The sequence below is a fragment of the Dipodomys ordii genome, unplaced genomic scaffold (genome assembly GCF_000151885.1).
Source record: "Dipodomys ordii isolate 6190 unplaced genomic scaffold, Dord_2.0 Scaffold24, whole genome shotgun sequence".
Lineage (NCBI taxonomy): Eukaryota > Metazoa > Chordata > Mammalia > Rodentia > Heteromyidae > Dipodomys > Dipodomys ordii.
In genome coordinates this window covers 9,633,223-9,660,788 of record NW_012267240.1, presented here as the reverse complement: position 1 = coordinate 9,660,788, position 27,566 = coordinate 9,633,223, and positions in this window count along the sequence as shown.

Here is a 27,566-nt window from a genome sequence, read left to right as displayed (position 1 = left end):
GAAGTGGAGGTGTGGCTTAAGTAGTAGAGCACCAGCCTTGAGTGCAAAAAATAAACAACAGAAGGCTATGAGTTCAAGCCCCAGTCTCAGGGACAATAATAACAATAACATCAACAACAAAACAAAAAAACAAAAAGCTGCCATCTTTTGTAATTATGTGATGAAATACACTGTTATCCAAATTCAGCATTGTTAGCCATCTAGATGTTTCTTTCTATTAGATAAAGGATATTGCTCTTTTGAACATGATCACAGAAGTGAGAAATATAACCAGACTAGCTAAAGCCAGACACAGAGAATTGAGTAAAAACAAGCAGTATTTGGAAAAGTAATTGAGTCCATATAAGAAAAGTCCATGATTTTTTGATATCACGAAGGGAAGTTATGTGGCTATACAAAGGCTGTAAAATTGTAGGACTTCAAGGAGGGAGGGAGCTGGGGAACTTTCTTTTGCAAACACACAAAGACCTTAGGATGGAAAAAGAAAAGCCAATGGCTAAACTTGAAGGGTGTAAGGGCTCCCAGAGACAGGCTGCTGAAACTTTGTAAACATTTAGCATAAAACTCATTTTTAATCTCATAAACTTAATTCCCCCCCACCCCTAGCATATGGGATGCATAAAAAGGAAATAAAACTTTAGTAAATTGAGCCTTACTTGTGCTTTATAAAAAAGAAATTGAATTGCTCTAATGGCAGCAGCAGCTGCCTTCAGCTTGGAACAACCAATATAAATCCAGTTTTTAGTACTTGATTTAGAAAACACTCAGCTGCTTGCAGGCTTCAGACACTGCTCTGAATGCATGGTTTTCCACAGAGGCAGTTATGTAACCTGGGTGTGTTACGTCTTTAAACTCTGCGGAGGAGCACAGCATCCTGATGGGGACATCTTACAATTATCCTTTACTCTCTATTTAAATCTGCAGATATTTGGCTATTCATTGCCACAGAGCTCACAGAAATGGATTCCAATGGACTATGACTTTAACTGCATGTGTAATATTCATTGCAAAATGTTTTTTAAAAAGTAGAGTACTAATAATGAGTTAGAAAGTCATGATGGAGTTGGACACATTATTTAGTTTTCTCTGAATGAGCATCACAGCTCGTTTTTGATCCTGTCCTTCTCAGAGCCTTATGCCATGCTCCCACACACAGAAAATCCCACAGAAATCCGGTTGGTATTCTGTATAGCAAAGCCTGAACGTGACCAGCTTTCAATTTTTGCTAAAAATAGAAAAATCTTGTTCCTGATGAACAAGATGGAACATCCAACTGCTTTTATTTTTTAATTTTATTTTAAATTTGTAGAAGTGTGTGTGTGTGTGTGTGTGCTTGCGTGTGTGTACATGTGTGCTGGTGCTGTGGCTTGAATTTAGGAACTCATGCTCTCAATTGGCTTTTTCTGCTCAAGGCTGGCTGGCTTTATGACTGAACCACGCGTTCACTTTTACCTTTTGGCTGGTTAAATGGAGATAAAGGTTTCTCAGAGTTATCTGCTGAGTCTGGATCTCAATCCTCAGATCTCAGCCTCCTGAGAGGCAACATCAAAGTCACTGTTAAGATAATAATGGGAACTGGGCACTAGTAGCTATAATTCTAGCTAGTCAGGAGGCTAACACATGAGGATCTTAGTTTGAAGCTAGTCCAGGCAGAAAACTCACGAAACTCTTATCTCCAGTTAATCAACAAAAAGCCAGAAATGGAGCTCTTGCTCAAGTGGGTAAAAAAACTAAGGGACAGTGTCTAGGTCCTGAGTTTAAGCTGTAGTACCAGCACACACACACACACACACACACACACACACGATGATAATGTGAGTTTATCCAACATATGTCTCAGTGATCTGTACTCTGGGGATTTCTGCTGTTTTAGTGGTGATGGTTTTCTTAGGTATTTGTGAAGTGACAAAAATGAGAGCTAGCACCTTCTGGCGTTGCTGCTAACAGCATCTTATAAAAGAATTCAAGCTAGAATGGTCAGGGTTAATTCTGGGAACAATTTTGAATTAGGACAAATGTGATGTCTTTTTTCTTAAACATCTTCCAAATCTTTCAGGTTTATTTTTAGCTGGCTGTCAACCAAACTTGCCTAAGGCATTAATTGATAACTGTTAAGATATTTTATTTCTCATGGGTGTTCCAATTTGAAAAGAGACTCTTGAATGTGGAAAAAGCCCCAAGACCCCAGATTAGGGCTATTTGCATGACAGATCCTAAACTGATTGGGGCAGAGGGCAGCTTGCTCTAAGGCTGGCTCTGGGCAGCATGGCTGGGAATTAGAGAAGCTAATTTATCCACCTTCTTTCCTTTGCCACCATCTGGTTGTTTGGCTGCCAGCGACTGGAACCATTAAACAAATGGAGATACATGAGATTTGAAAACAAGCCTGCTTCCTGACATGAGAGGAGGCGAGAGTCCCCACTGCCTGCCTCTACCCTGGCCAGCCAAGCAACTTTAGAGAAGTCACTTAAACTCTCTCTGAGCTTCTGCCTGGCCTACTTTTAGGATTGTTGCATGGCCAAGTAAAATCACAAGAAGGTATACCGAAAATGATAAAGTACAGCTTCTTTGATCATGGCAGTAAAGTGTGTGTGTGTGTGTGTGTATTCATGAAATAAATAATATCTTCTTATTCCCTGGGAGATGGCAATTACCATTTGTACCAGTGAGATTCACACAAATAATGTAAATAATGGAAGCAAGTAGCAGCTTTGGTTGTTCCTGTTGATGAAATTCTAGAACAGAGAGGAGATTGAGCACTGACTATTCAAACAATGAAAAAAGGATAATCCAGGCATCAGTGGCTGACCCTTGTAATTTAACTACTTGGAGGCAGAGATTTAAGGATCCTGGTTCAAAGGAAACTCTAATCTGTAATTAACCACCAAAAAGCCAGAAGTGGTGCTGTGGTTCAAGTGGTAGAGTGCCAGCCCTGAACAAAAAAGCTAAGGGACCATGACCAGGTCTTAAATTCTAGCCCCAGTATCTCCCCTTACCCCCCACCTTCCAACTAAAAAGAAAGAAAAAGAATGAAAGCACTGCAGATGTTACAGTGAACTGTTAAGGGGAAATTGTTGTAAAATTGCTGTGAAAAACCTGCATCTCTATGGATTCCAGGAATATAAGATCTCTTTTTAATATTCAAACTTATCACTTCAGCTCCTACCTATTTTGGATATCCAGCATTTTTCTTTTTTATGTTATATTTCTTTATTTAACTTGTACTTTATCATTGATCCATATTCTTAGCCTTTAAATTTATATTTTAAATAAAAACGTTGAATGCAAATAGTTTGTAAAGTAAAAATATTAGTAAAAGATTCAAAATATTTAAGTTCAAAATGTTAGTAAAATTTAGTGCCCTGACTTGCCCTTTCTAACATCTGTCTTTACCTCTTCCAAAAAGCAACTACTTTCAACTTTTTAAAGTTTCTTATGGAATTTATACATTGCTGCATTCTAGAAATGATACATCTCTCTCTCTTTTTTTTTTGGTCAGTCATGGGGCTTGAACTCTGGGCCTTAGCACTGTCCCTCAGCCCTTCAGCTCAAGGCTAGCGCTCTACCACTTGAGCTACAGTGCCACTGGTGGTTTATTGGAGATAAGAGTTTCATGAACTTTGCTACCTGGGCTGGCTTTAAACTGTGATCCTCAGATCTCAGCCTCCTGAGTAGCTATGATTACAGGCGTGAGCCACAGGTGCCTGGCTACATCTCTTGATTTCCCATTCTAGATATTGTGTATCTGAACCTTCTTATGGAAGATACAGTAAGCTTCCTACACTATTTTTATTTACCATCTCCTTTCTCATTGTCTGGCTATAATTCTATTACAACTTTAGTTAAATAAGTATTGTATTACTATAATATTCTTTATAACAGCATTGTATGTCCTTTTCTTTCCATATTTTGTATCTTTCATAATGCTAATAATCTATTTTTTCATTTACTTTGCTTTTTCATTAGTTTTAAATCATTTCCATTTTTTCTAATGGTCTTTTAGCAAAACTTTCTACAAAGGCAATCATAACAGCCAGTCTCTCATAATTATTATTTAAATAAAGCTTTCTGGAAGCTGCCCCTATAGACTTTTCTTACTCCCTTTGTGCTGGCTACCTAGGAGTCCCTTGTTTGGCATAATTCTGTTTCCATTTCAGGCCTAGCTGTGCTTTCTGAACTCTTTTGTGTGTGTGTCAGACATGGGGCTTGAACTTGGGGCCTGGGCACTGCTCCTGAATGCTCTAGGCTGGCACTCTACCACTTTGAGCCACAGCACCACTCTGGTTTTCTGGTGGTTAATTGGAGATAAGAGTCTCCCAGACTTCCCTGTCAGGCTGGCTTTGAACTGTGATTCTCAGATCTCCAGCCTCCTGAGTACTTAGGATTACAGGTACGAGCCACCAGTATCCAGCTCTGAACTTTAAGTTTCATCTATCAAAGTTAAAAGATGTGATAGTAACAGAAAGTTGGAGAGTGTTATTGCTGTGCCAGCTTCTTTAATCAGGTTATTTGATTCATCCCTTCTACATGGTATCCAGTTATCATTAGGAACTTCTTTTCACCATCAATTCTCAGACTCCCCTCTTTTCTTCTCTTGTATTTCAAATCTCCTTGTGTTAGTTAACTTTGCACTGCTGTGACAAAATATTGAGAAAATCAACTTGAAGGAGCAAAGAGTATTTTGGCTCAAAATTTTAAGAAATTTCAGTTTCATGGTCATTTGTTTTTTGTTGTTTCTGGGAATGTTGGAGAACTCATGGTGGAGATGAGCTGTTTATCTCATGGTTGCCAGGAAGAAGAGAGAGAGAGGGAAAGAGAAGGAGGAGAGAGGGAAGTAGAGAAGGAAAGAGGAAGAGGGAGAAGAAGAGAGGGAGAGAAAGAGAGAGGAGAAAGAGAGAAAGAGAAACGGGTTTTGACAATATATTCCTTTTAAGAAGACCAACTGCATTAGGCCTACCTCCTCAAGTTTCTCCCACTTCCCAATAGCCCGTTATGAATCCATAAATGGATGTAATCATTCCTGTGGTCAGAGTTTTCATGGTCCAGTCAGATCACTAAGGCCCTACCTCTGGACATGGCTGCTTTGGAAACAGCCTTTAATACATTAATTTTTGGATATTCAGATCCAAACCATAATACTTCTCTCCCCCACCTAGCATCCTATTTTATTTATCTTAAAAAATTCATTTTATTACTCTGCTTAGGATATCTTCAAAATCTTCCCCAGAAAATGTGCACAAAAAGCAAATTTTTTGAGGACTTAACAGGTCTAAGATTATTTTAATTGTACCTTACCTGAAACATATGGTTACATACTGGATTCTAAGTTGGAATTATTTTCTTTCACAATTAGGATGGAATTGCCCCATTGCCTGCATTCCAAATGCTGGGGTTAAGTACAGAGCCTTTCCGATCCTGTTGTTTTTAAGTTAGGGGGTCTATCTCCCTCTCACTCCCTCACATTCTGTGTCTCCCTCTCTCTCCTTACTCCTTTCCCTCTATTTCCATTCCCCTTTCCCTTCTTTCTCTCCTTCATCTTCTCCCTGTTCCCCACAGTAGTTTTTCTTTGTAGTATTTTAAACAAATGTGACTTTAGCCAAATATTCTTTTCTGTTGTTCTAAATAATCAGTGGGCCTCCCAAGGTGGAAAGTAATGTCTTATTTCTAAGAAATGTTTCTTATTATTTCACCTCCTTGTCTTGTTGTTTCTTTCAAGCAATTCTATAATTTTTGCATTTGATTTTTAAACTTTGTGTTCTAATTTCCTTATTTCCCTAGCTAGCTCTTTTCTTAGCTTTTCCCTCAATGTCAGGGTTTTCAAAAGTGTATAATAAATTTTTATTTCTGTCATCATGTTTTAATTTTTTATGAACAGTTGGTTCTCTGAAGGATTCCTTTTGGGGCATTCTACTCTTGCTTCACAAATAGATTATCTTTTCTTTTTATAGGTTTAGCTTTTTAAATATTCTTTTTTAAATAAGTTTTTTTATTGTGAAAATACTGCACAGAGGGGTTACAGTTACATGAGCAAGGTAATGAGTACATTTTTATCAAGAATTGTTGCCTCCTCCTTTGTTTTTCCCTTACCATCCCTTCCCTCCCACCCCCTCAATTCACTCCCCCCCTCCTCACTCTCCCCTGCTCTGCCTAAATTGTAAAGTTCTATTTTCAACATAGCATCTTCTATATCTCATTGTTGCAATGGGTCAACCTGTATCCCTACCTAAGCAATTTTTTTCCCTTCCCCTCCCAAAATTACACGAACATCAAATACAGTGAAAACAGGGGTTATACCATGGGGGAGGGACATACAAAGCAACAAAAAATCACATGGTACTTTATAAATACATTAGAAACAATAGCAAGAAAGAAAAAAACCACTTGTGTCCCTATTTTGGGGTTCATTTCACTTTACATCATCTTATCTGACCTTTTCTGCTTGACCTAGACATATACTAGTTATTGTAAATAAGGGAAACCATGGTACCTATGTTTCTTTGGGCCTGGCTTACTTCACTTTATATAATTTTTTCCAAGTCTTTCCATTTCCTAACAAATGGGGCAATGTCATTCTTTCTGATGGAGGTATAGAATTCCATTGTGTATATATACCACATTTTCTTGATCCATTCATCTACTGAGGGCCATCTGGTTTGGTTCCATATCTTAGCTATGGTAAATATGCTATAATAAATATAGTTATGCTGGTAGCTTTAGTGTGGTCTTGTTTGTGATCTTTTGGATAAATGCTCAAAAGTGGGATTGCTGGGTCATAGGGGAGCTCTATGTGGAGTCTTTTGAGGAACCTCCATACTACTTTCCCAATTGGTTGAACAAGTTTACACTTCCACCAACAATGCAGTAGGGTTCCTTCCAGCATCTGTTGTTATTAGAGTTCTTGATTATAGCCATTCTAACTGGGGTGAGGTGGTATCTCAATGTTGTTTTGATTTGCATTTCTTTTATGGCTAGAGAGGGCGAGCATTTCTTCATGTGTCTATTGGCCAGTCTTATTTCCTCTTCAGAGAAGTTTCTTTTTAAGTCTTTAGCCCACTTATTTATTGGGCAGTTGTTCTTTGAGGATTTGTTGTTAGAGTATTTAATTTTTTGAGTTCCAAGTATATTTTAGATATAAAATCCTTGTCTGTTGTATGGCTAGTGAAGATATTCTTCCAATCCGTAGGCTTTCTATTGATCTTGCTAGCTATGTCCTCTGCCATGCAGAAGCTCTGCAGCTTCATGCAATCCCATTTGTCCAACCTTTCTTTGGTTTGTTGTGTTTCTGGTTCTCTATTAAGAAAATTTCGGCCTGTGCCAAGGAGACCTAGGGTTTCTCCTATTCCATTCTGTAATGTTTTCAGACTGTCTGCTTTGACTCCGAGGTCTTTGATCCATTTGAAGTTGGTTCTGGTTTAGGGTGATATATATATAAGATATATAAGGATCTAGCATTACTTTTCTACAGTGGTTAACCAATTTTGCCAGCACCATTTACTGAAGAGGCTGTCTTTCTTCTATTCTTTTTTTTTTTTTTTTTAGTTCCTGTAGGTGGCTATAGGTCTGTAGGTTCATTTCTGGGTTTTCAATTCTATTCCATTGGTCCTGAGGTCTGTTCTTGTACCAAGCTGTTTTGATTACTATGGCTTTGTAGTAGAGTTTGAAATTTGGTATTGATATTCCGTTAACACTATTGTTTCTGTTAAGGATTGTTTTTGCTATTCAGAGTCTTTTATTGTTCCATATGAATTTTGGATTGCCTCTTCTATTTCCTTGAAGAATGAGGTTGGAATAGTGATATGTATTGCATTGAATTTGTAGATAGCCTTGGGAAGTATTGCCATTTTCACGATGTTGATCCTTCCAATCCAGGAGCATGGGAGGTTTTTCCACTTTCTAAGTTCTGCTTTGATTTCCTTTTTCAGGTTTTTAAAGTTTTCATCATAGTGTTTCTTCAGTTCTTTGGTTAAGTTAATTCCTAGGTATTTTATTTTTTGTGGGGCTATTACAAATGGAGTTGCTTTCCTAATTTCATCCGTGCTCTCCTCATTGTTGGCATACAAAACTGCCATTGATTTTTGAGGGTTAATTTTATAACCTGCTACTTTGTCAAAGTTTCAAATCAGCTTGAGTAATTTGGGAGTGGAGTCTGGGGGATTCTTAAATATTCTTCTTGTCTTTTTCTAGTTTCTCTAAGTTACTTTTTCTCTGTTCAGATACTTGCCTTTTACCTTCCATGTAGAAGGATTTCTCATACCTTTGGTAGCCCGTGGTTTGCTCATGGTCAAAATGGAGAGCCTAGACCACTTCCAATGTCTGTGACTTGAGTGTACTTGTCAACTTTGAGCTTTACCAGGGGACTATTCTCATTGGGGTCATATGTTTGGAGAGTTGTCAGTGTCAGTGGCTTATAGTCTTTCTGGTTTTCCTCTCTTACTATTTTGGGAGACTTGATATTTTTGTTCTTTGTGCTAAAATTGCAATATTTACATAAGAATCATAAAGTGCAGTCTTCTTATAAGGCTATCTTTGAGTAATTTTCGTTGTTAAGACTTTCATGCATCTCTTTTTTTCTGACTTTGTAAGCTATTTACTATAAAATGCAGCTCATTACATCATTCCTACTGATATATATATATATATATATATTCTTTTGGAAAAGGAAGTTTTTAATTGTAAATAAGACAAATGATGAAATCTTTAAACAAAAGAATTATTTCCCAGTTGCTTTACTTTGAAACACATGATTTTCATCAGCTGCCTTTCTTCTCCTAGAAGCAGCCATTATGGAAAATGACAGAGTCCACTCACACCATCACCATCATTCTCCCCACCATCTGCTCCCCTCCAAGCCAGCAGAAACATCTCTGACTGCAAGGCAAAGCCAATCGAAGATTGTCCTCCAATTGCCAGTCCCTGCTAGCAGCCTATCCATTGGCACATGAGCTACAGATGTCATAGGGTGTGACAGAGCTGAGCAGCTGCCTGATCTCCCCATCTGTGATAATGGAAGATTTCTGATGGCACAGCCTGAGTTGTCTTTCCTTTCTGGGCCTCCCTTTCTTTGCCCCTGGGAGGGAGGGGAAATTAATAATGCTAATTTGCATAGTGGTCAAGCGCAGTGAAACAAATGGTTGGGCTGGGGTTTTTCATCATTGCTTGAGTGTAGTATCAGTTCCCAAAGCTTGTCAAGGAGACACTTCAGAGTCATGGGCATGCTCATTCTGCCTGAAGAAGCAGGTATAGCTTCTACCCTGCACCCTATTGCCTGGAGATTCAGACCCTTGGGAATACTTGTCTCCACAATTACTCACTTCAGTGCATTTCCTTATGGGATTATTTTTATTCCTTAAAATATTATTACAGAAAAGAAAACTAATAATGCCAAACTATTACATATGATTTCTAGTGTTTTTTGTAACATTTTATTATCTTAAAAAGTTGTACAGAGGGATTACCATACAAGCAATCAGTTTATAAGTACAATGCATCTTGATCAATGTCACCCCTTTCATCATTGTTCATTCTCTTCCCCTGTGTGTGTGTAGGCACGAGCATGTGTGTTCATGTGTACACTCATGTGTACTGGGGCTGGAACTCAGAGCTTTGCCCGCCTGTGTGGAGTTTTTGCTCAAGGTTGTCACTCTATCACAACTCCACTACTGGATTTTTACTGGTTAATTACAGATAAGGATCTCTTCAGTTTGTCTACATGGGCTGGCTTTGAATGGTGATCCTCAGATCTCAGCCTCTTGAATGGTACCTGGCTCCCTTCCCTGTTTCCCAAAATTCTCTCAGATGGCCTTCAGGGAATGGCTTTGGCTTCAATTTTGTGTGTGCTCTGTCCATGTTACTGTACAGAGAGCATTTCCATCCAGCATGAAGGACATACCAGCCTGGGCCAGTGGTGTCACCATGTGGAAAGACTGTGGATTGTAGTGCTTTGCTGGAGTGATTGGGAGCAGTTCTCTATCTGACCATACCTATCTCACCTTGGGCGAGTCACTCAGCCAATCTAGATTGCACTGTCCTCACCTGTAAGATGAAGTTGATGATACTGTACAGTGAATAACTAACAAAATTATGATTATGAAGGACCTGTTGCCTGGTAGGAGATTTATAAACCACAAGTACTGGGGCTTGAACTTGGCCTGGATGCTGTCCCATAGCTTTTTCACTGTGGCTGATGCTCTGTTATGTAAGCCACAACTGTACTTCTGGATGTCTGTTCAGCTCACAGACTTTCCTGTCTGGGATGATTTTGAATGGTGATCCTCAGATCTCAATCTTCTGAGTAGCTAGATTATGTATGTGAACCACTGGTGCTCCAATTGAATCCTTGAAATGAGATGTTTTATTAAAACCAAATTGATTTATTTGTAGGATCCACCTTAGTGACAGGAACTGTAGCTAACTAGTTAGTTCAGTGCAAGGAAAATATATTTGTTATGATTATATTTAACTACAACTTAAACTTTTAATTAGATCCCTAAATACATTAATATATTTATTAGGCCTATGCTAAACTACAATTTGAATTTTTAAACATTCTTTCTAATATCTACTAAAGACCTCTGTTACGTAAAAATTATTTTAGGCAATCTTAGGACAATTGGGAGAGGGTGTATGGTTCAGTTTATTTCTTATAAAAATTCATGAATTCTTTTCCTCCTCCTCATGCCTCTTTATCACAGCATAATTGACATAAAAATTATGTACATTTCAGGTGCATGAACTTGACTTGTTCTTTTGATATATTTGTCATTGTTAAGAATACTATATTGTATACTTAAAATTTGCTAAGAGGTTGCTCTTATACACACACACATACAGATAAAGAAAGTGGTAATTATGTGAAGTTCATGGATTCTTTTAAAGGGAAGAAAAAGAGAGGTCACCAAAAGGCCATAAAACAAGTGACTGTGTGTGTATGTGTGTACAAGAATACAGTCTCATCTGGATTGCTTTCTAAGCAATCTGCTTTCTAAGCAGAGTGATAGAATTTCCTCATACCTTTGTGGAAAGAGTCTTCCAGGATAAAAGAAAGGCAAGCTCTTTAGTCTTTAATTAGCTCTTTTATTTTAGTCAGTTGTGGGATCTAAACTAAGGGCCCGGGCACTGTCCCTGAGCTCTTTTGCTCAAGGTTAGTATCCTATTACTTTGAGCCACAGCTCTACTTTTTGTTTTTGAGTGATGAATTAGAGATACAAGTCTTCCAGACTTTCCTACCCTGACTGGCTTCCAATCTCAATCTTCAGATCTCAGTCTCCAGTGTGGCTAGTATTATAGGCACAAATCACTAGCACTTGGCTAGTTTTATATATTTTAAATAGCTTTATTGAGATATAAATAATATAATATACAACCTGTCATTTAAAATGTACCCATTCAGTGGGTCAGAAACCTATTTTCAGCTTTTCAGTTTTGCCTATTCTGTAAGTAGAATCCTATGTGGTCTTTTGTGACTGGTTTCTTTTACTAAGCAAGATGCATTCAAGTTTCATCCAGCATAATTATTTATTTCTATAATTAGATTTTTGATCCCTTTGCTCAAGGATTTGTTATTTTAGATCAATTTGGTAAATTACATACGTTTATTTTTTTAAAAGCAGCATGGAAAAGCAGTGTAATTCTATTTGCTAAAAGTTCAATCCTTCCATTGTCAATGATGTGAAATGCTTCCATCATTTCTGTGTATGCTTCTGTTTCTCCAACTCATTTCTTTTTGTACCTCTATAACACTGTTTTTTTGTATTTTTAATATATTTTTATTGTAAAGATACTGTACAGAGGGGTTATATGAGTAAGGTAATGAGTACATTTCCTATTAAGCATTGTTACACCCTCCTTTGTCTTTTCCCTACCATCCCTTCCCTCCCCACCTCCACAACTCCTTCTCCCTCCCCCGCCAAGTTTTCAACATAGTGTTTTGTACATCTCATTGTTAAAATGCGTCAACATGTATCCTTATTTCAGCATTTTGTTATTTCCCTTCCCCTCCCCAAATTAGAAAAATGTATATACAAGATGTAGGGCACCAGAATCAAATACAGTGAAAACGGGTTATATTATGGGGGAAGAACATACAAAAGAAACAAAAATCACATAGTACATTATAAATACATTAAAAACAACAGAAATAAAGGTAAAACCTCTGTGTCCTTATCTTGGAGTTCATTTCTCTTAGCATCAGATCATATGTACATAGCTTTTGACCTTTTCTGCTTGTCCTAGACATATACTAATTATTGCAAATAAGGGAAACCATGGGACCTATGTTTCTTTGGGCCTGGCTTACTTCACTTAATATAATTTTTTCCAAGTCTTTCCATTTCCTAACAAATGGGGCGGTGTCATTCTTTGTGATGGAGACATAGAATTCCATTGTATATACATACCACATTTTCTTGATACATTCATCTACTGAAGGGCATCTGGGTTGGTTCAGTATCTTAGCTATGGTGAATAATGCTGTGATAAACATAGTTGTGCTGGTAGCTGGCTTTATAGTTTCACTGTCAAATAGGAAGTCTTCTCTCAATTCCTTCCCTTCCTTTCTCCCTCCCTCCCTCTCTCCTTCCCTCCCTCCTTCCCTCCCTCCCTCCTTTCTCTCCTTCTTTCCTTCCTTCCTTCCTCCCTCCTTTCTTCCCTCCCTCCCTCCCTCTCTTCCTTCCTTTCTTCTTTCCTTCCTTCCTTTTTTCTCCTTTCTTCCTTCTACCCTGAGTTTCTTCCCTCCTTTCCTTTTCCTTTCCCCTTCCTTCTACCCTTTCCTTCTGCCTCTCTCTACCACTTCTCCTTCCTTCCCTCTTTCCCTCCTTTTCCTTTCATTTCGTGGTGCTTGGTATTGAACCAGGGCCTTATACATGTTAGGGAGGTGCTCTATCATTGAATTGAAACATCAACCACTCATATTCCTTTTTCACAAACTCTTTTCATTCTATTTCACTTAGTTTCTATTTCACTTCCTTTTTTTTTTGCTGGTCCTGGGGCTTGAACTCAGGGTATGGGTACTGTCCCTAAGCTTCTGTTTTTGCTCAAGGCTAGCACTCTACAACTTGTGCCACAGCTCTACTTCTAACTTTTTTTGAAGTTTATTGGAGGCAAGAATCTCAGGAACTTTCTTGCCTGGGTTGACTTCCAACCATGATCCTCAGATCTCAGCCTCTTGAGTAGCTAAAATTACAGGTGTGAGCCTCAGCACCTAGCCTCACTTTCATTTTAATTTTAAAATTAACCTCTAAAGTTTCATTAAAATAATGTTTAAATTTTTATGGAACTTAGAGATTACATTTTGAAGAAATGTTGCTTTTATAATATTGAATTTTCCTGTATTTTAGTTGGATTGATAGCCATAGTTTTTATTCATTAGAGGAAGCGTAGATACTCCATTTAATTACTATTGATGTATAGGACTGTTGTTTACTTTGATGGAATTGTAGAGGGACGAGTAAAATTTGATTAAGCATATAAAAAGACCTGTTTAGGGACTTTCTGCTCAAGATATTTACAAGAAATGAAGATGATATTTACACACCAATGATTGTACTATTAATTTAGGTGAATTTTTGGATGGGTAATGGGCGTCATTGAAGGTAGAACATGGTATTTGGGCCAAAAATGTGGGCAACAGATTTGAAAACAACAGAGTATCTAACCTAGAGTGGTGAATTTCTTTCTATGAAATGAAGGGGAAAACCATAAAGAACTGATTAAGTATTTCACTTCACATTGAAAGGCTAGAGAAATAAATAATTCTTGAACTCCTGGCTGGTCATTCTGCTATGACTTCTCTTCTCTCCAAGGTCTGGTTGCAGTGGAATCTTCCCATTAACTCAGGTTTCAGCACAGCCTGTTGCCTTCTGGGTTTCCTAGGCAACCTTGGTGGTTAAAATCAAAACGATGACAGGAGTAGCCAGTGATATTCCTGTCGTCTGCACACACACAAAGTCTTGGAGGATCCCCAGTTTTTCTGCTTGACACTCTCTCAACTGTCTCAGGAAATCCTCAGAGAAGGAATGGTAGATTTGGGGCATGGACCCTTAAGTTCCTGGCAGAATTTGTGTCCCCTTTGCATGCTGTGAAACATTCTTGGTGCCTGGCTGCACTGTTTTCTGATGCCCACAAAGGCATTATGGAACTGACTCATGGCTGTCCACCTCTTTATTCCTAACAGTCATGTCAACCTTCAGTCTTGCCACATGATAAGTCAAAGATGTAACAAATGTACAATTTCCTTTCTGTATTCTCTATTCAAATGGGAGCATCTTTCCTTATATCCAAACATCATATATCATTCTTACTTGGGCAGAGCAATGCTATCTTAGATTCTCAAAAAGCCACTTATGCTCATGGCATTGGGAAGCTGGACATGCTACAGAAGGAGGTGCCTAGCATCTTGGACTTGACCATTAAGACATGGCCTTGAACTTGAACTCAGTTTGTGCACCGGATTAGTCTTTTCTTCCAGTCTCCATCCCGAAGCCTTCTGGATTCAACCAGACTGTCTGAATCCTGAGCTGACTACAGTTTAGCTTAAAGCTGGACCCCTTTCTGCTCATCTAAGGAAGTGACTCAGAATCATGCATTTAATCTGAATCATCCTAGTAGGCCTGTGGCCATCTGCTCAGACTTGGTAAGGAAAGAGACAAACTGTAGTTTTAGGCATACAACTTTAGGTATTAACTCTTATTGTCTTCCTTTAACTTGAAAAGGATTCATTTGTTGTAGTTGAAGGGAATTAAGTGACTGAATATATATCAAATACTGTCTTAAATATGGCTATCATTTAATGCTCAAGCTAGTTAATAGATCAGGAATGGATGGTACATGCAGACTATGTGGCCATGGACTAAAAGCAGACTATTTCTGAGCTCATCTTTTTCATGATGGGGTTAGGGTTGTGAGTGCAAGCAGTTGTCAGAGGGAGTACCTAACTGTGTCTGTCCTTGCTCATCCAGTAATAAGTGCTGGCAGCATTTCTCTAGATTTGTCTTTTTATGTGAAAGAGATGAAGAGGCTTGGTGTCCTCAATCTATCCAACTCTTAAGGACTCGCTCCTGCTTCTGTGGCCCAATATAATGGAATTAGACAAATGTGAGCCATTGAGAACATGTAGGAGTTGATTTTGCAGAGTTCATCTTGATGTTTTTCAAAAGTCTAGCCATAATAGGAAGAGCCACAACATTGAACATCAGATGTGAACTTAAGATCGTGCTGTTTGAATCTAACTTATGCTTTTAGGTAAGACTCCATTCAGTCACCTACCTATTCTAACATATATCTCTATCCTATTCTAAGAAAAATGCTGTGTCACATAGGCCTTATTATTTAGGAAAAGGTTTCCAACATTTAAAACCAAGGTCTCTTATGAATGTTTCATCTTTAGTGGAGTATGACAAATTCTTACTCAGTTCTTATGACTTCAGATTGCATGTGGAGTTGGATATAAAGGAAAGTAGATAAAACTGATATCAGAGAGAATTGCATTTAAAACCTGGCTTCACTACCTGACAACTGTGTGATCATAGGAACATCATATAACCCCTGTGTATTTCTCTTTCTTCAACACTGAAGTAGAGATGGAAGGTCCCTCCAGTAGTATTGTGTGATCTAAATGAAACACTAGATATGAACATGGCTGGCATGTCATACATGTTAAAAATTTGCTCCTGCAGCTAAAAAAATAGAATGGAAGAAAGACAGCCTCTTCAGTAAATGGTGCTGGCAAAATTGGTTAACTACTTGTAGAAAACTAAAGCTAGATCCTTATATATCACCCTGAACCAGAATCAACTCCAAATGGATCAAAGACCTCAGAGTCAAAGCAGGCAGTCTGAAAACATTACAGGATGGAATAGGTGAAACCCTAGGTCTCCTTGGCACAGGCCGAAATTTTCTTAATAGAGAACCAGAAACACAACAAATCAAAGAAAGGTTGGACAAATGGGATTGCATGAAGCTGCAGAGCTTCTGCATGGCAAAGGACATAGCTAGCAAGATCAATAGAAAGCCCACAGATTGGGAGAAGGTCTTCACTAGCCTTACAACGGACAAAGGTCTCATATCTAAAATACACCTGGAACTCAAAAAATTAAATTCCCCAACAACAAATCCTCAAAGAAACAACTGCCCAGTAAATAAATAAGTGGGCGAAAGACTTAAAGAGAAACTTCTCTGAAGAGGAAAGAAGGATGGCCAATAGACACATGAAGAAATGCTCAACCTCTCTTGCCATAAAAGAAATGCAAATCAAAACAACATTGAGATATCACCTCACCCTAGTTAGAATGGCAAAAATCCAGAACTCCAGTAACAACAGATGCTGGAGGGGATGTAGACAGAAGGGAACCTTACTTCATTGTTGGTAGGAGTGTAAACTTGTTCAACCACTTTGGAAAGTAGTATGGAGGTTCCTCAAAAGACTCCACATAGAGCTCCCCTATGACCCAGCAATCCCACTTTTGGGCATTTATCCAAAAGATCACAAACAAGACCACACTAAAGCTACCAGCACAACTATGTTTATTGTAGCATTATTTACCATAGCTAAGATATAGAACCAACCCAGATGGCCCTCAGTAGATGAATGGATCAAGAAAATGTGGTATATATACACAATGGAATTCTATGCCTCCATCAGAAAGAATGACATTGTCCCATTTGTTAGGAAATGGAAAGACTTGGAAAAAATTATATTAAGTGAAGTAAGCCAGGCCCAAAGAAACATAGGTCCCATGGTTTCCCTTATTTGCAATAATTAGTATATGTCTGAGATAAGCAGAAAAGGTCAGATAAATTGATGTTAGGTGAAATGAACCCCAAGATAAGTATTCAAATGTTTTTGCTTTCATGCAATTGTTTCTAACATTTATAAGATGATTTCTTTGTTGCTTTGTATGTCCCTCCCCCACAGTATAACCCCTGCTTTCACTGTATTTGATGTTGGTATAATTTGTGGAGGGGAAGGAAAAAACAAATCGTTTAAATAGAGGTACAGGTGGACCCACTGGAACAATAAGATGTACAAATCATTATGTGGAAAAAACGAACTTTACAACTTTGGCTGGGGAGGGGGGGTTAAGGAGAGTCAGGGGAGGGGGGGAGATGGGAAGGGATGGGAAGGGGAAACAAAGGAGGAGGCAACAATGCTTGATAAGAAATGTACTCATTACCTTGCCCATGTAATTGTAACCCCTGTATATGGTATTTTCACAATAAAAAAATTTGCTCCTGCCATATGTTTATTTTTTTCAGATACGTATATTATTTTCAGGTATGTCCCGAATCCAAGTCATTATTTCCTATTGATTCTGCTGCTTATGTAGCAGGTGATGTCAGCCAGCAAAGAGTTCGTTACAATTGAGAATATTAGAAATGTAGTTATAGACTGAAGATTGGACTGAGATCCTGGAGATGGAATTATTTTGCAACCTAAGATTACTTCTCTGAAAGAGATTAATGAGTCACATTGTACCAATGGCTCAATCTATTGACAAATGAAAATGTTCTGTTTTTTAAGCTGTAGTTGATTTAATAATATTTGTGCAATAACAACATTAAATTCAAACTCCTCTAGCAAATTGGAATTTACCCAGGACATTCCTCTTAGAGGTAAGTAAGGTCATCCTCTTGAAAGTCAGCCTGACTGACCACTTTGTGAGCAGCCCTTTCTGAAATGTAGTATCAAGCCTCAAGATGAAGATAGTTTTTAACAGTGTCTTCTTACAAATTAAATTATCTGGAGCAATCACTGATTAAGCCAGAATCATTAGTATTTATTTATTTATTGTGCCAGTACTGGGTCTTGAACTCAGAGCCTGGGCACTGACCTTTAGCTGTTTCACTTAAGGATGGCCCTTTACTTCCTGAGCCACATCTTCACTTCTGGCTAGTTTTCAGTGGTTAATTGGAGATAAGAGTTCCAATGGACTTTCCTGTCCAAGCTGGCTTGGAATATTGATCCTCAGTTCTCAGTCTTCTGAGTAACTAGGATCCTACTGGCATAAGTCACCAGTGGCTGGCTCATGCATTGGTATTTTAATTAGAATTAGTTTATCTGATTAACCCCAGCAGGAAGTGGGGTACTGAGGTGAATGATATTGGAAAAAAATGAGTCAGGACTGGAAATCCAGAATGAAGTCTTAAAAAAACCCCAAAACCAAAGCCAAAAAAGCAAAAAAGAACCAAGATGATATACAGGCATTGAGCTACAGCTTGTAAGAGATAACTAATACCAGGGCTATACGGACCCTCTGCCTGTGTTCGCATTGGTTTTGGATCGATTGGACATTGTGGAACTCACGATTTCTATAAGTCTGTCTTTAATACCATGTTATAAAAACCTCAAAGGAAAAGGGGTCCCTCTTACATCTCTACATTTCTCTCAGAATGCCTTTTTTTCTATCTCATCAGCATTCAATAAATCTTTTCTAGTAGATTTTCAATAAATGCCTGTTGAATGATGAGATATTGAAGAAAACCATTTTTTTTTCCATTTCAGGCTAAATTTCATCATTCTTCTAACATTTATTGTTCATATAACTACCTTTCTGTGAAGTGTGTTCTCTTCTATCTAGCATTGGACCTGTCCTCTCTCCTTTTGACCTTCAGGGCCATCTCCTTCAATACCTTATTGGTCTGAATATAAATGCCTTCCACAGGCTCAAGTGTTAGGTGATGGGTGCTATTTTGGGAGGTGGTGGAAACCTTAGTGGGTGGGCCCTAGCAGGAGAAAGTAGGTCACTGGTGGGTGTGCCTCTGAAAGTTTCACCTGGTCCCTGTTTCCTTCCTTGTATTCTGCTTTCTGTCTGCCATGAGGTGAACATGTTCTGCTCACTGTAGGACTATGAACTCAGCCCAGGATGATGGACTAGAATCTCTGAAACAGAGCCAGAGTAAATAGTTTTTCTCTTTGTTTTCTTAGGTATTTTTTTTATCATGGCAATGAAAGTCTGTCAAATGCAGTATCTGAACAGCCTTAGCTTTCATGTGAAATATATAGCTGTGTATGCTTCTTGGTCACTGTCCTCCTGGCCTCCAACTGATGCTCAGAGTAACCTGGAAGATACACACCATTTCACTACATATCACATGACAGGAGCCAACTAGAGATCACTGTGCTTTGAAATCATAGAAAAGCTAAAATCACAATACACAAATCAATCATTAAAAGTAAACAAATATTACTGAACACATTAGCCATATGCCAAGCCTGGAAGTAGAGTATAAGTTAAGAGGTTCTTCTGGGGATTATGAAAGTACTTGGACGGCTAAAATTTTTGCCACCCTGAACAACTTTTAGAATTCAGACTGGAATACTGAATGATTTCATGTTACAGAAAAATTCATCTCAATATTTCCTCCATCAGAATGGATTATAGTGATTCCTCATCCTATTTTTCCTAGGAGAGAACTATATTCTACTTTTTATATGATTTTATGTGTTTTGTTTTAAGTTAACTATAGATTCATATGCACTTGTAAAAGTAGTGCAGAGATCCCATGGATGCTTTACATAGTTTCACTCACTAATATCTCAAAAAAAGTCTAATTCAGTGGAACAACCGGAGAGACTGAATACTTCCATCACTACTGCTAGCCTCAAGTCGCCCTTTTATCCCCAACTACTTCTCCCCTGCCTTCTCCTTTCTTAATTCCTAGTAATGAATACATTCTCCATGTCTGAAGCTGTCATTTCTATAATGTTCTATACATGCAATAAGTCTAGAACCTCTTGAGACTGACTCTTCCTACTTAGCATGGCTTTCTGGAGACTCATCCTGGTTTGTTACATGTAGTAATAGTTCATTTTTTTCTTTTGTATGGTATGAATAAAGTAGTACAGTCCACTTAACTATTCACACATTTCTAATATTTTCCTATTATAGATAAGACTACTTTATATATTTACATATAAGTTTTGGTGTGAATATAAGCTTTCATTTCTCTGGGGTCAATAAAATAGCCAGGAATATATTTTTTGGGCTGTATAGTAGCAGTTGTAGGTTTAGTTTAGTTTTTTTTCCTTAAGATTGTCAGACTGCTTTCCTGAGTGTCTGTGCCATCTTACTTTCCCACTAGCAATGTGTAACCAATCTTGTTTCTCAACTTTCTTGGTGGCATTTGTTGGTGTCAGTATTTCTTATTTTAGCCACTCTTCTTTATGTGTAGTGGTTATATTGTGGATTTGAAATGCCTTTTAGAGGGCCATGCATTAAAGACTTGGTCCTCAGTGTGGTAATATTGGGGAATGGTATAACTTTAAGAAGCAAGGCCTAGTGGGAGGTTTTCTGGCAATTGATTATGACTTTTAGGGAGTTATACTTCTTCCTTTCTCTCTTTTGTGTCCATCATGAGGTGAACCATTATCCTCTACCATATACTGCCACCATGTTTTACTGCCTCACTGCAGGCCCAAAAGTAATGAAGCCAACCAACTACGAACTAGAATTCCCAAACTGTGATCCAAAATAAGATTTTATGGGTAGGCTTAGGTCATTACTGTTGTATAGTTTTTTTTACCATATAAGACCTATATATGTTCTGTTACAGTTATACCTAAGCATTTAATTGAGTAATTGTGGATAGTATTGTATTTTAATTTAGGTATCTGTGTGGTCATTGCTAATATGTGAAATAGAGTGGAGTTTGTATTGTTTATCTTGTACTATGTGTTTGTTGAACTGACTTATTAGTAATAGAAATTTTTTTGTATATTTCTTTGGCTTTGGCTATTTCCAGATAGTAATAATTTAATTTGAAAACAGACATTGCTCCATGTTTCCCATTCTGATCTGTATGCTTTTTGATGGTCTGTTTTTTCTTTTTCTTGTTTGGTTGCACTGTGTAGAATGTCTAGAATTATATAAGATGAATGATACTGGTGCTCTTTTACTATTCTATTCTTTGCTATTAAATATAAGACTAACTCTGGATTTTATGTACTTGTGTTCAGGTTGAGCACAATTCCTTCTGATCCTATCTGTCTGACAGCTTTTAAAAACAATGTGTAAATGGTGAGACAAAAGGACAAAGGGTGAAGCACTATAATAGTGATACTCACAAGGCACTATATTGGAAATGAACTTTACAACTTGTGGGGGAGGGGAGTTGGGGAGGGAAAGTGGGAGAAAACAAAGGAGGGGGTAAAAATGTTTGACAAGGAAGGTACTCATTTTTTTTTATTGTGAAAATACCGTACACAGGGGTTACAATTACATGGGCAAGGTAATGAGTACATTTCTTATCAAGCATTGTTGCCTCCTCCTTTGTTTCCCCTTCCTATACGTTATTCCCTCCCTCGCTGCCCCGCCAAAGTTGTAGAGTTCGTTTTTCAACATAACGTCTTGTACATCTCATTGTTGCAATGGGTCCACCTGTATCCCCATTTAAACAATTTGTTTTTTCCCTTCCCCTCCACAAATTATACCACTTATGCAACTGACATCACCCTTACAATAAAATAAAATTAAAGAACGTGTGCTAAATTGGGTTCATTGCTTTTTCTTCATCAGTCGATATAACATGATACCTCTGCACTTTATTTTGTTAAATTGAAGTAATATTTAGTTTGATTTTTAAGTATTGAAGCACTGTTGAAGTTCTAAAATAACTTCTTGGTCATGGTATCTATTTTTTGTATATTGCCAGATTGTACTTGCTTATATTTTGTTGAGTTATTGCACCTATATTAAGGAGGGATATTATTCCATGGTTTCCTTTATTTTTACTGTCTTTGGATATGGTAGTAGGTGATACCTGCTTCATAAATTGATTGGGAAATTTTTCTCTTTTACTTTGTGGAAAAGTTGTTATTCTCTAAGGATTTTCATCAGAGAAAGTCTCTTCCCTATGAAGATCTTGGCCTGGATATGTCATTTCAGGGGTGATTCAAATTGATCTCTTTCTCCATTTATACATATATATATATGTATATATAGTCAAGTTTATTAAATATATCTACATATTCAAATTGATCTATAGCCATACAACAAATTGTCATAGTACATTTTTCAAGGAAGTGTTTCCTTTCATCTGAGTTGTCAAATTCATGTGTCTATAGAGTTCATGTATTCTTTTTATCATCTTCACAGTTTGTAGTGATGGCTCATGTCCTGTTCCTATGCTCTTAGGTAACTTGTATCTTTTCTCCTCTAGTCTTGCTATGAATTTCTCATTTTATTAATATTTTCAAAGTCCCAGCTCTGTTTTACTGAATTTTTCTGATTTCAGTTTATCATTTTCTACTTGTATTTGTTTTCTTTTTCTTGCTTTAGATTTATTTTGCTTTTGAGTTAGGACCTTGGATTATTAGTTTGATATTTTTCTTCTTTTCTGACGTATGTATTTGTTATGTTTCTTCCTTAAAAATTGCTTAGTTGTATCCTTCAAATTTTGTTTCATTGCATTTTCATTTCTGTTCAGTGCAATGAAATATTTCAAATTTCCCTTAGGACTTTTATTTTTGACTCTTGGATTCTTAGAAGTAGGTTATTGGTTCCCAACAGTTGAATATTTTACTATTAGTTTTCTAGATAGATTTCATTTTGGTGAGAGGAAAGCATTTCTAACATCTTCAGTTTTTTAAAAATTTGACTAATTTTCATGTCCCTAAATTGGTTGCATTTTGGTAAATCTCTCATAACTTGAAGAGAATGTACATTCTTCTGCTGTTTGATGGAGGATAAATCTACTTGCTGGATGCTGGTATTGAATTCTTCTTGCAGTTTTATTAGTTGTTGAGAGTGTGATTTTTGAAGTATTGACTATAATGTAGAATTTCCCTATTTTTCGTTTCAATTTTATTGTTCTTTGGTTTTCCACATTTTATAGCTTTGTTGTTTGGTGCAAACACATTCAGGATTGCTATTCCCTCTTACAAAATAGACCATGTCATCATTACATAATATTTTTCTCTCTCTGGTAATAGCCTACTTCTATTATTTTATTTGAAGTGGGTTTGTTATATGGAGCAAATAGCTCAATCATGTTTGCTATTTTATTTTGCTGTGTGTGTGTGTTTTAATTGGTTTATTTAACCATTTAACATTTAGTATAATTACTGATATATGAGGGATTGAACTCATATTTTTTTGTTTCCTTAATTCTCTGTTCTGAAGCTTTTATTTCTTTGTTTTCTTTATTTCTTTGGACTATTTGAATATTTTTAAGAACCCCAGCCCCCATTTTTTTTGGTAGCCCTGAAGTTTGAACTCATGAGCATGTACTTGCTAGGCAGGCTCTATCACTTAAGCTGTGCCCCAGCCCTAAGATTTTCAGTTTCCTAGTTTCATCATTTTACCAGTTTGAGAGCGGTATAAAATTCTTATCTCTCTAAATTTCTTCCTTCTTTTTTCACCCCTCTAGCTCTATGGCTTGAACTCGGGGTCTTGAGCTCTAACTTAGCTTTTTTGATCATACCTGGTGCTTTCCCACTTGAACTACATCTCCAGTCTGGCTTTTTGCTAGTTAATTGGAGACAAAATTTTGTAAACTTTTCTGTCTGTACTGACTTTGAACCATGATCCTTCAGGTCTCAGCTTCCTTAGGAGCTAGGATTATAGGTGTGAACCACTGCTCCTGGCTGTTCTTGCGTTTCCATACCCTTCTTTTTCTTTTTCTTTTTTTCTTTTAGATAATACACAGTTGGTTGTCATTCTTCAGAGTGGTTATGTTGAGTAAAGTTTCTGTGAACCTTGAACTGGCAAATGCTGAATAGGGTCAGTACAGGAGAAAACACCTTCTATGGGGAAGACACCTTATTTAATATATAGTTAATTGATTAACATTGAGTTAATCGCCGACAGCACTATATCTCATCAGTGAAGCTTGTCTAATACAACTCCATAGGGCATACCATAGCCTTCTTGCTGTTAGAAAATCTAGACAGCACTCCACTTGGGGACCACTTTAATTAGTGAATTTACCAAAAAAGCACAGAAATGCAAATAATATGCACAGTGAAGATGCTTATTTATCATAGAAGAGTAGGAGCAAAGAGTGATAAATGTGTTCAGCCTTAGTTTGGCACATTCCAGAGACTCAGATTTTTGTCTGTTCTATACTTCATGACCATGAATGACCATGAATGTGTTATGGATTTTGAGGTTACATATAAGTTTCAATAATTAGGTTAGTTTACAAATACTGAGTCTGTGAATAATGAGGATCAAATATAGTACATGCCACATGGAGCTACATAAGACAGTATTGTTTTGTTTTTTAAACTGAACATCAAATACTATTTGAAAACCTGAGACTTTTCATAGTCTCCAAGTTAAAGCCTATTATATTTATTTACATATTTTGTTACATTACCAATGCTCCATGTTTCCTCTATCCATTCTTACAGAGTAGGTAATACTTCTTTTTATGCATTTATTTTATTTGTTTTGCCAAACTGGAGTTTGAAATCAGGGCTTCATGCTTGCTAGCACTTGGGCCACACTTCTAACACTTTCTGCTCTGGTCATTTTTTATTTTTGTGTAGGTCATGGGTCTAAATCCTTGAGTTTTTGTGATCAAGGTTAGCACTCTACCACTAGAGCCACAGCTCCACTTCTGGCTTTTTTGGAAGTTAACTGGAGATGAAAGTCTCACAGACTTCTGCCTGGGTTGGCTTCAAACCATGATCCTCAGATCTTAGTCTCCTGTGTAGCTTCGATTACAGGCATGAGCCACAAGCATATGCTCTTTCTCTGCTTGTTTTTTTTTTTTTAATATTTTAGTTTTATTGTCAAGGTGACACACAGGGGTTACAGTTACATAGGTAACGTAGTGAATACATTCCTTGTTGAACCTGTCACCTCCTCCCTCTTTTTTTTCTCCCACTTTCCTCCCTCCCCTCCAGCCACAAGTTGTACAGATCATTTCCAACTTACTGTCTTGTGAGTATCCCTGTTCCATTGGTTCCCCCTTGGATTTCGATTTTTGTTTGGAATGGCTTGGACTGAAATCTTCTTATATATACTCTTTGCCAAAACTGGGATGACAAGCACATGCCACCATTCTCAGCTTTGTTGTTGCTGTTAAAATAGAGTCATGCTAATTTTTGGCCCAGATTGGTATTTGGGATTTTAACTTGGATTAAATCACTCACTACCCTTTGATCTGTGCCATTAGCATTGTGTTGTTTGTTATTTGTTTGTTTGAGACATGATCTCCCTAATTTGACTAGGTCTGACTTCAAACTCAGGATACTTCTGCTTTTGCTCTCCAAGTAACGGATTATAAGTGTGTATTACCATACCTGGCTTAATTCTTTATATCCGGTAAATCACTTCCTTTGTCTGGAGTCTGGAAAGGACTCCTGGATGCTTTTTCTATCTGATGTTTCACAAAAACATTTTTTATTCTAGCTCTTTTACCTAGCCTTCTCACTGTTTATCATAATTCCCCTTCAGTGCCTTCTGTGAGCCTACCTTTTCCTTTTTTATCCTATTGAACATTGGCTTGTACTCCTTGACCCCTCTTCAGAACATTTCACTTTTAAATAAAAGCTCACATAGGGTTAAGATAAAGTGCAGAAATGGCAAGTCTGTACGCCTCCAGCTACGTTTCCTCCCTCTGGGTGAGCAGGTATCTCAAGTAGAGTGGAGAGGGTCAATACAGGAGACTCGCTGAGGAGTTGATTTTTGAAGACAAAACCCATTTCCTCTGAGGACAGGAAACAGCATAAGACAATTATAGATCATATTTCTGTGTCTCAGCCACTTGGTTACTGTGATAGCAATCAGAAGCTATAAATAGGTAAACCTCAGCCAGAAAGCATTGTCTCTAATTTTGCTTTTGCAAATATTCAGCATGGAAATTGTCACCCTTGTGTCAGCCCCTGGGGTTTGCAGAGATATTCTTTTAATTAATGTCCTTTTCCCCTACTTGCTTCCCTCTTAGACTTCTGGATGGCCAAATAGGATTGAAGTGAATGATTAACAAGTTCTGTTAATGATTTTGATTAGCTCTATTTGTTTTGAATGTAATTATCTTTTCTTGGTAATTAGAATTTAGTCACAGTAGTCATACTTGATATAATTTTGGGTAAAGATTTTCCTAATTAAACTCAGACATATTTATACTTTCCGTGCAATTATAGAACAATTCATCAATACCTATAGTGGTCTGCCTTGTGAAGGAAAAAATAACCTGATTTTAAATAGGAAGTAGGTTTTGCTTATGTAAGGTAACACAAATTGATTGGTAATTTCTTTATTTAATTATTTTGGTGCTGGTACTGAGGCTTGAATTCAGGGCATTGCATTCTCACTTAGCTTTTTTTGCTCTAGGTTGGTACTTTACTATTTGAGCCATAACTCCACTTCTGGCTTTTTGGGGGTTAACTGGAAATAAGAGTCTCACCAATTTTTCTGCCCAGGCCGGCTTCAAAACTCAGTTTTCAGATATCAGCCTCCTAAGTAGTTAGGATTACAGACATGAGCCACTAGTGCTCAGCAAATGGCTCATGCCTGTAATATATATATATATATATATATATATATATATATATAAAATGTTTCCTGACAAAGTATTTGCTTCATTATGTTGATATTGGATGTAGTAATCCTTTCTTTGGAAAGATATTTGAAATGGATTGGCTTTTTGGATTCCTGCACTAATCTTTTTAGAATCCCAATCATTCTACATCTGGCAGCTGTGGGCTCTGGCATTGAGCTAGTGCCTGAGCAGGTCTCCCTTTATCTCTATAGGGAAAATCAAGTGGTTATTTGGATTTATTCAGGTCAACTGCAGAGTCAGAATTGAACTTGGATTTAGCTGCTCCATTTTTGAGTCCCTGGGCAGCTGTGTGGCCCCTAGCGCCCTTGATGAAAAAAATGGGGGCACAGGTACCCAGACTCTGCTAGTTGGGGGATGGGAAAGAGGATGAGAGCTGAGTCTACTCCCTACTGGGAGACATTCTATGTTCTTTTACAGTAAGGTTCCATCAACCAATTTATTTTCTTTCATCTTTTTTTTCTTGTTTATCTTTTTATTATCTATCATTTATTTTGCTGAAATATTTTAAAGCACATCCCACTTTCCTGCCATTTCACCATTACAAATTTCACTAAGCATGGATAAAGGGGTAGATTTTAAAGAAGAACGATAAGATTATTAGCATACCAAACTAAATAAAAATCAATAGGAAATGTCATCCTTTCTGTCAATAACCAAAGTTCTATAGTTGTTTCAAAAGTACATTTTTTCAATTACTTATTTTGTCAAAAAGCCTATGAAACAAGGTCTTTATTTTAAATCACACATTATATTTTATTTTTATGGCTTTAAGTCTTTTTGATTTTATTGTCAAGGTGATGTACAGAGGGATTACAGTTACATAGTGAGTAGTGAGTATTTTCCTTGTCGAACATTGTGACCCCCTCCCTCGTTTTTCTCCCACTTTCCTTCCCCCCAACTTTGGTAGGGGGTGGGGGGAAGGACCAGGTGGAGGGAGGGGAGGAGTATGGGAAGGGATGGGAAGGGGAAACAATGAGGAGACAACAATGCTTGATAAGAAATGTATTTGTTATCTTGCTCAGGTAATTGTAACTCCTCTGTAAGGTATTCTCACACACAAA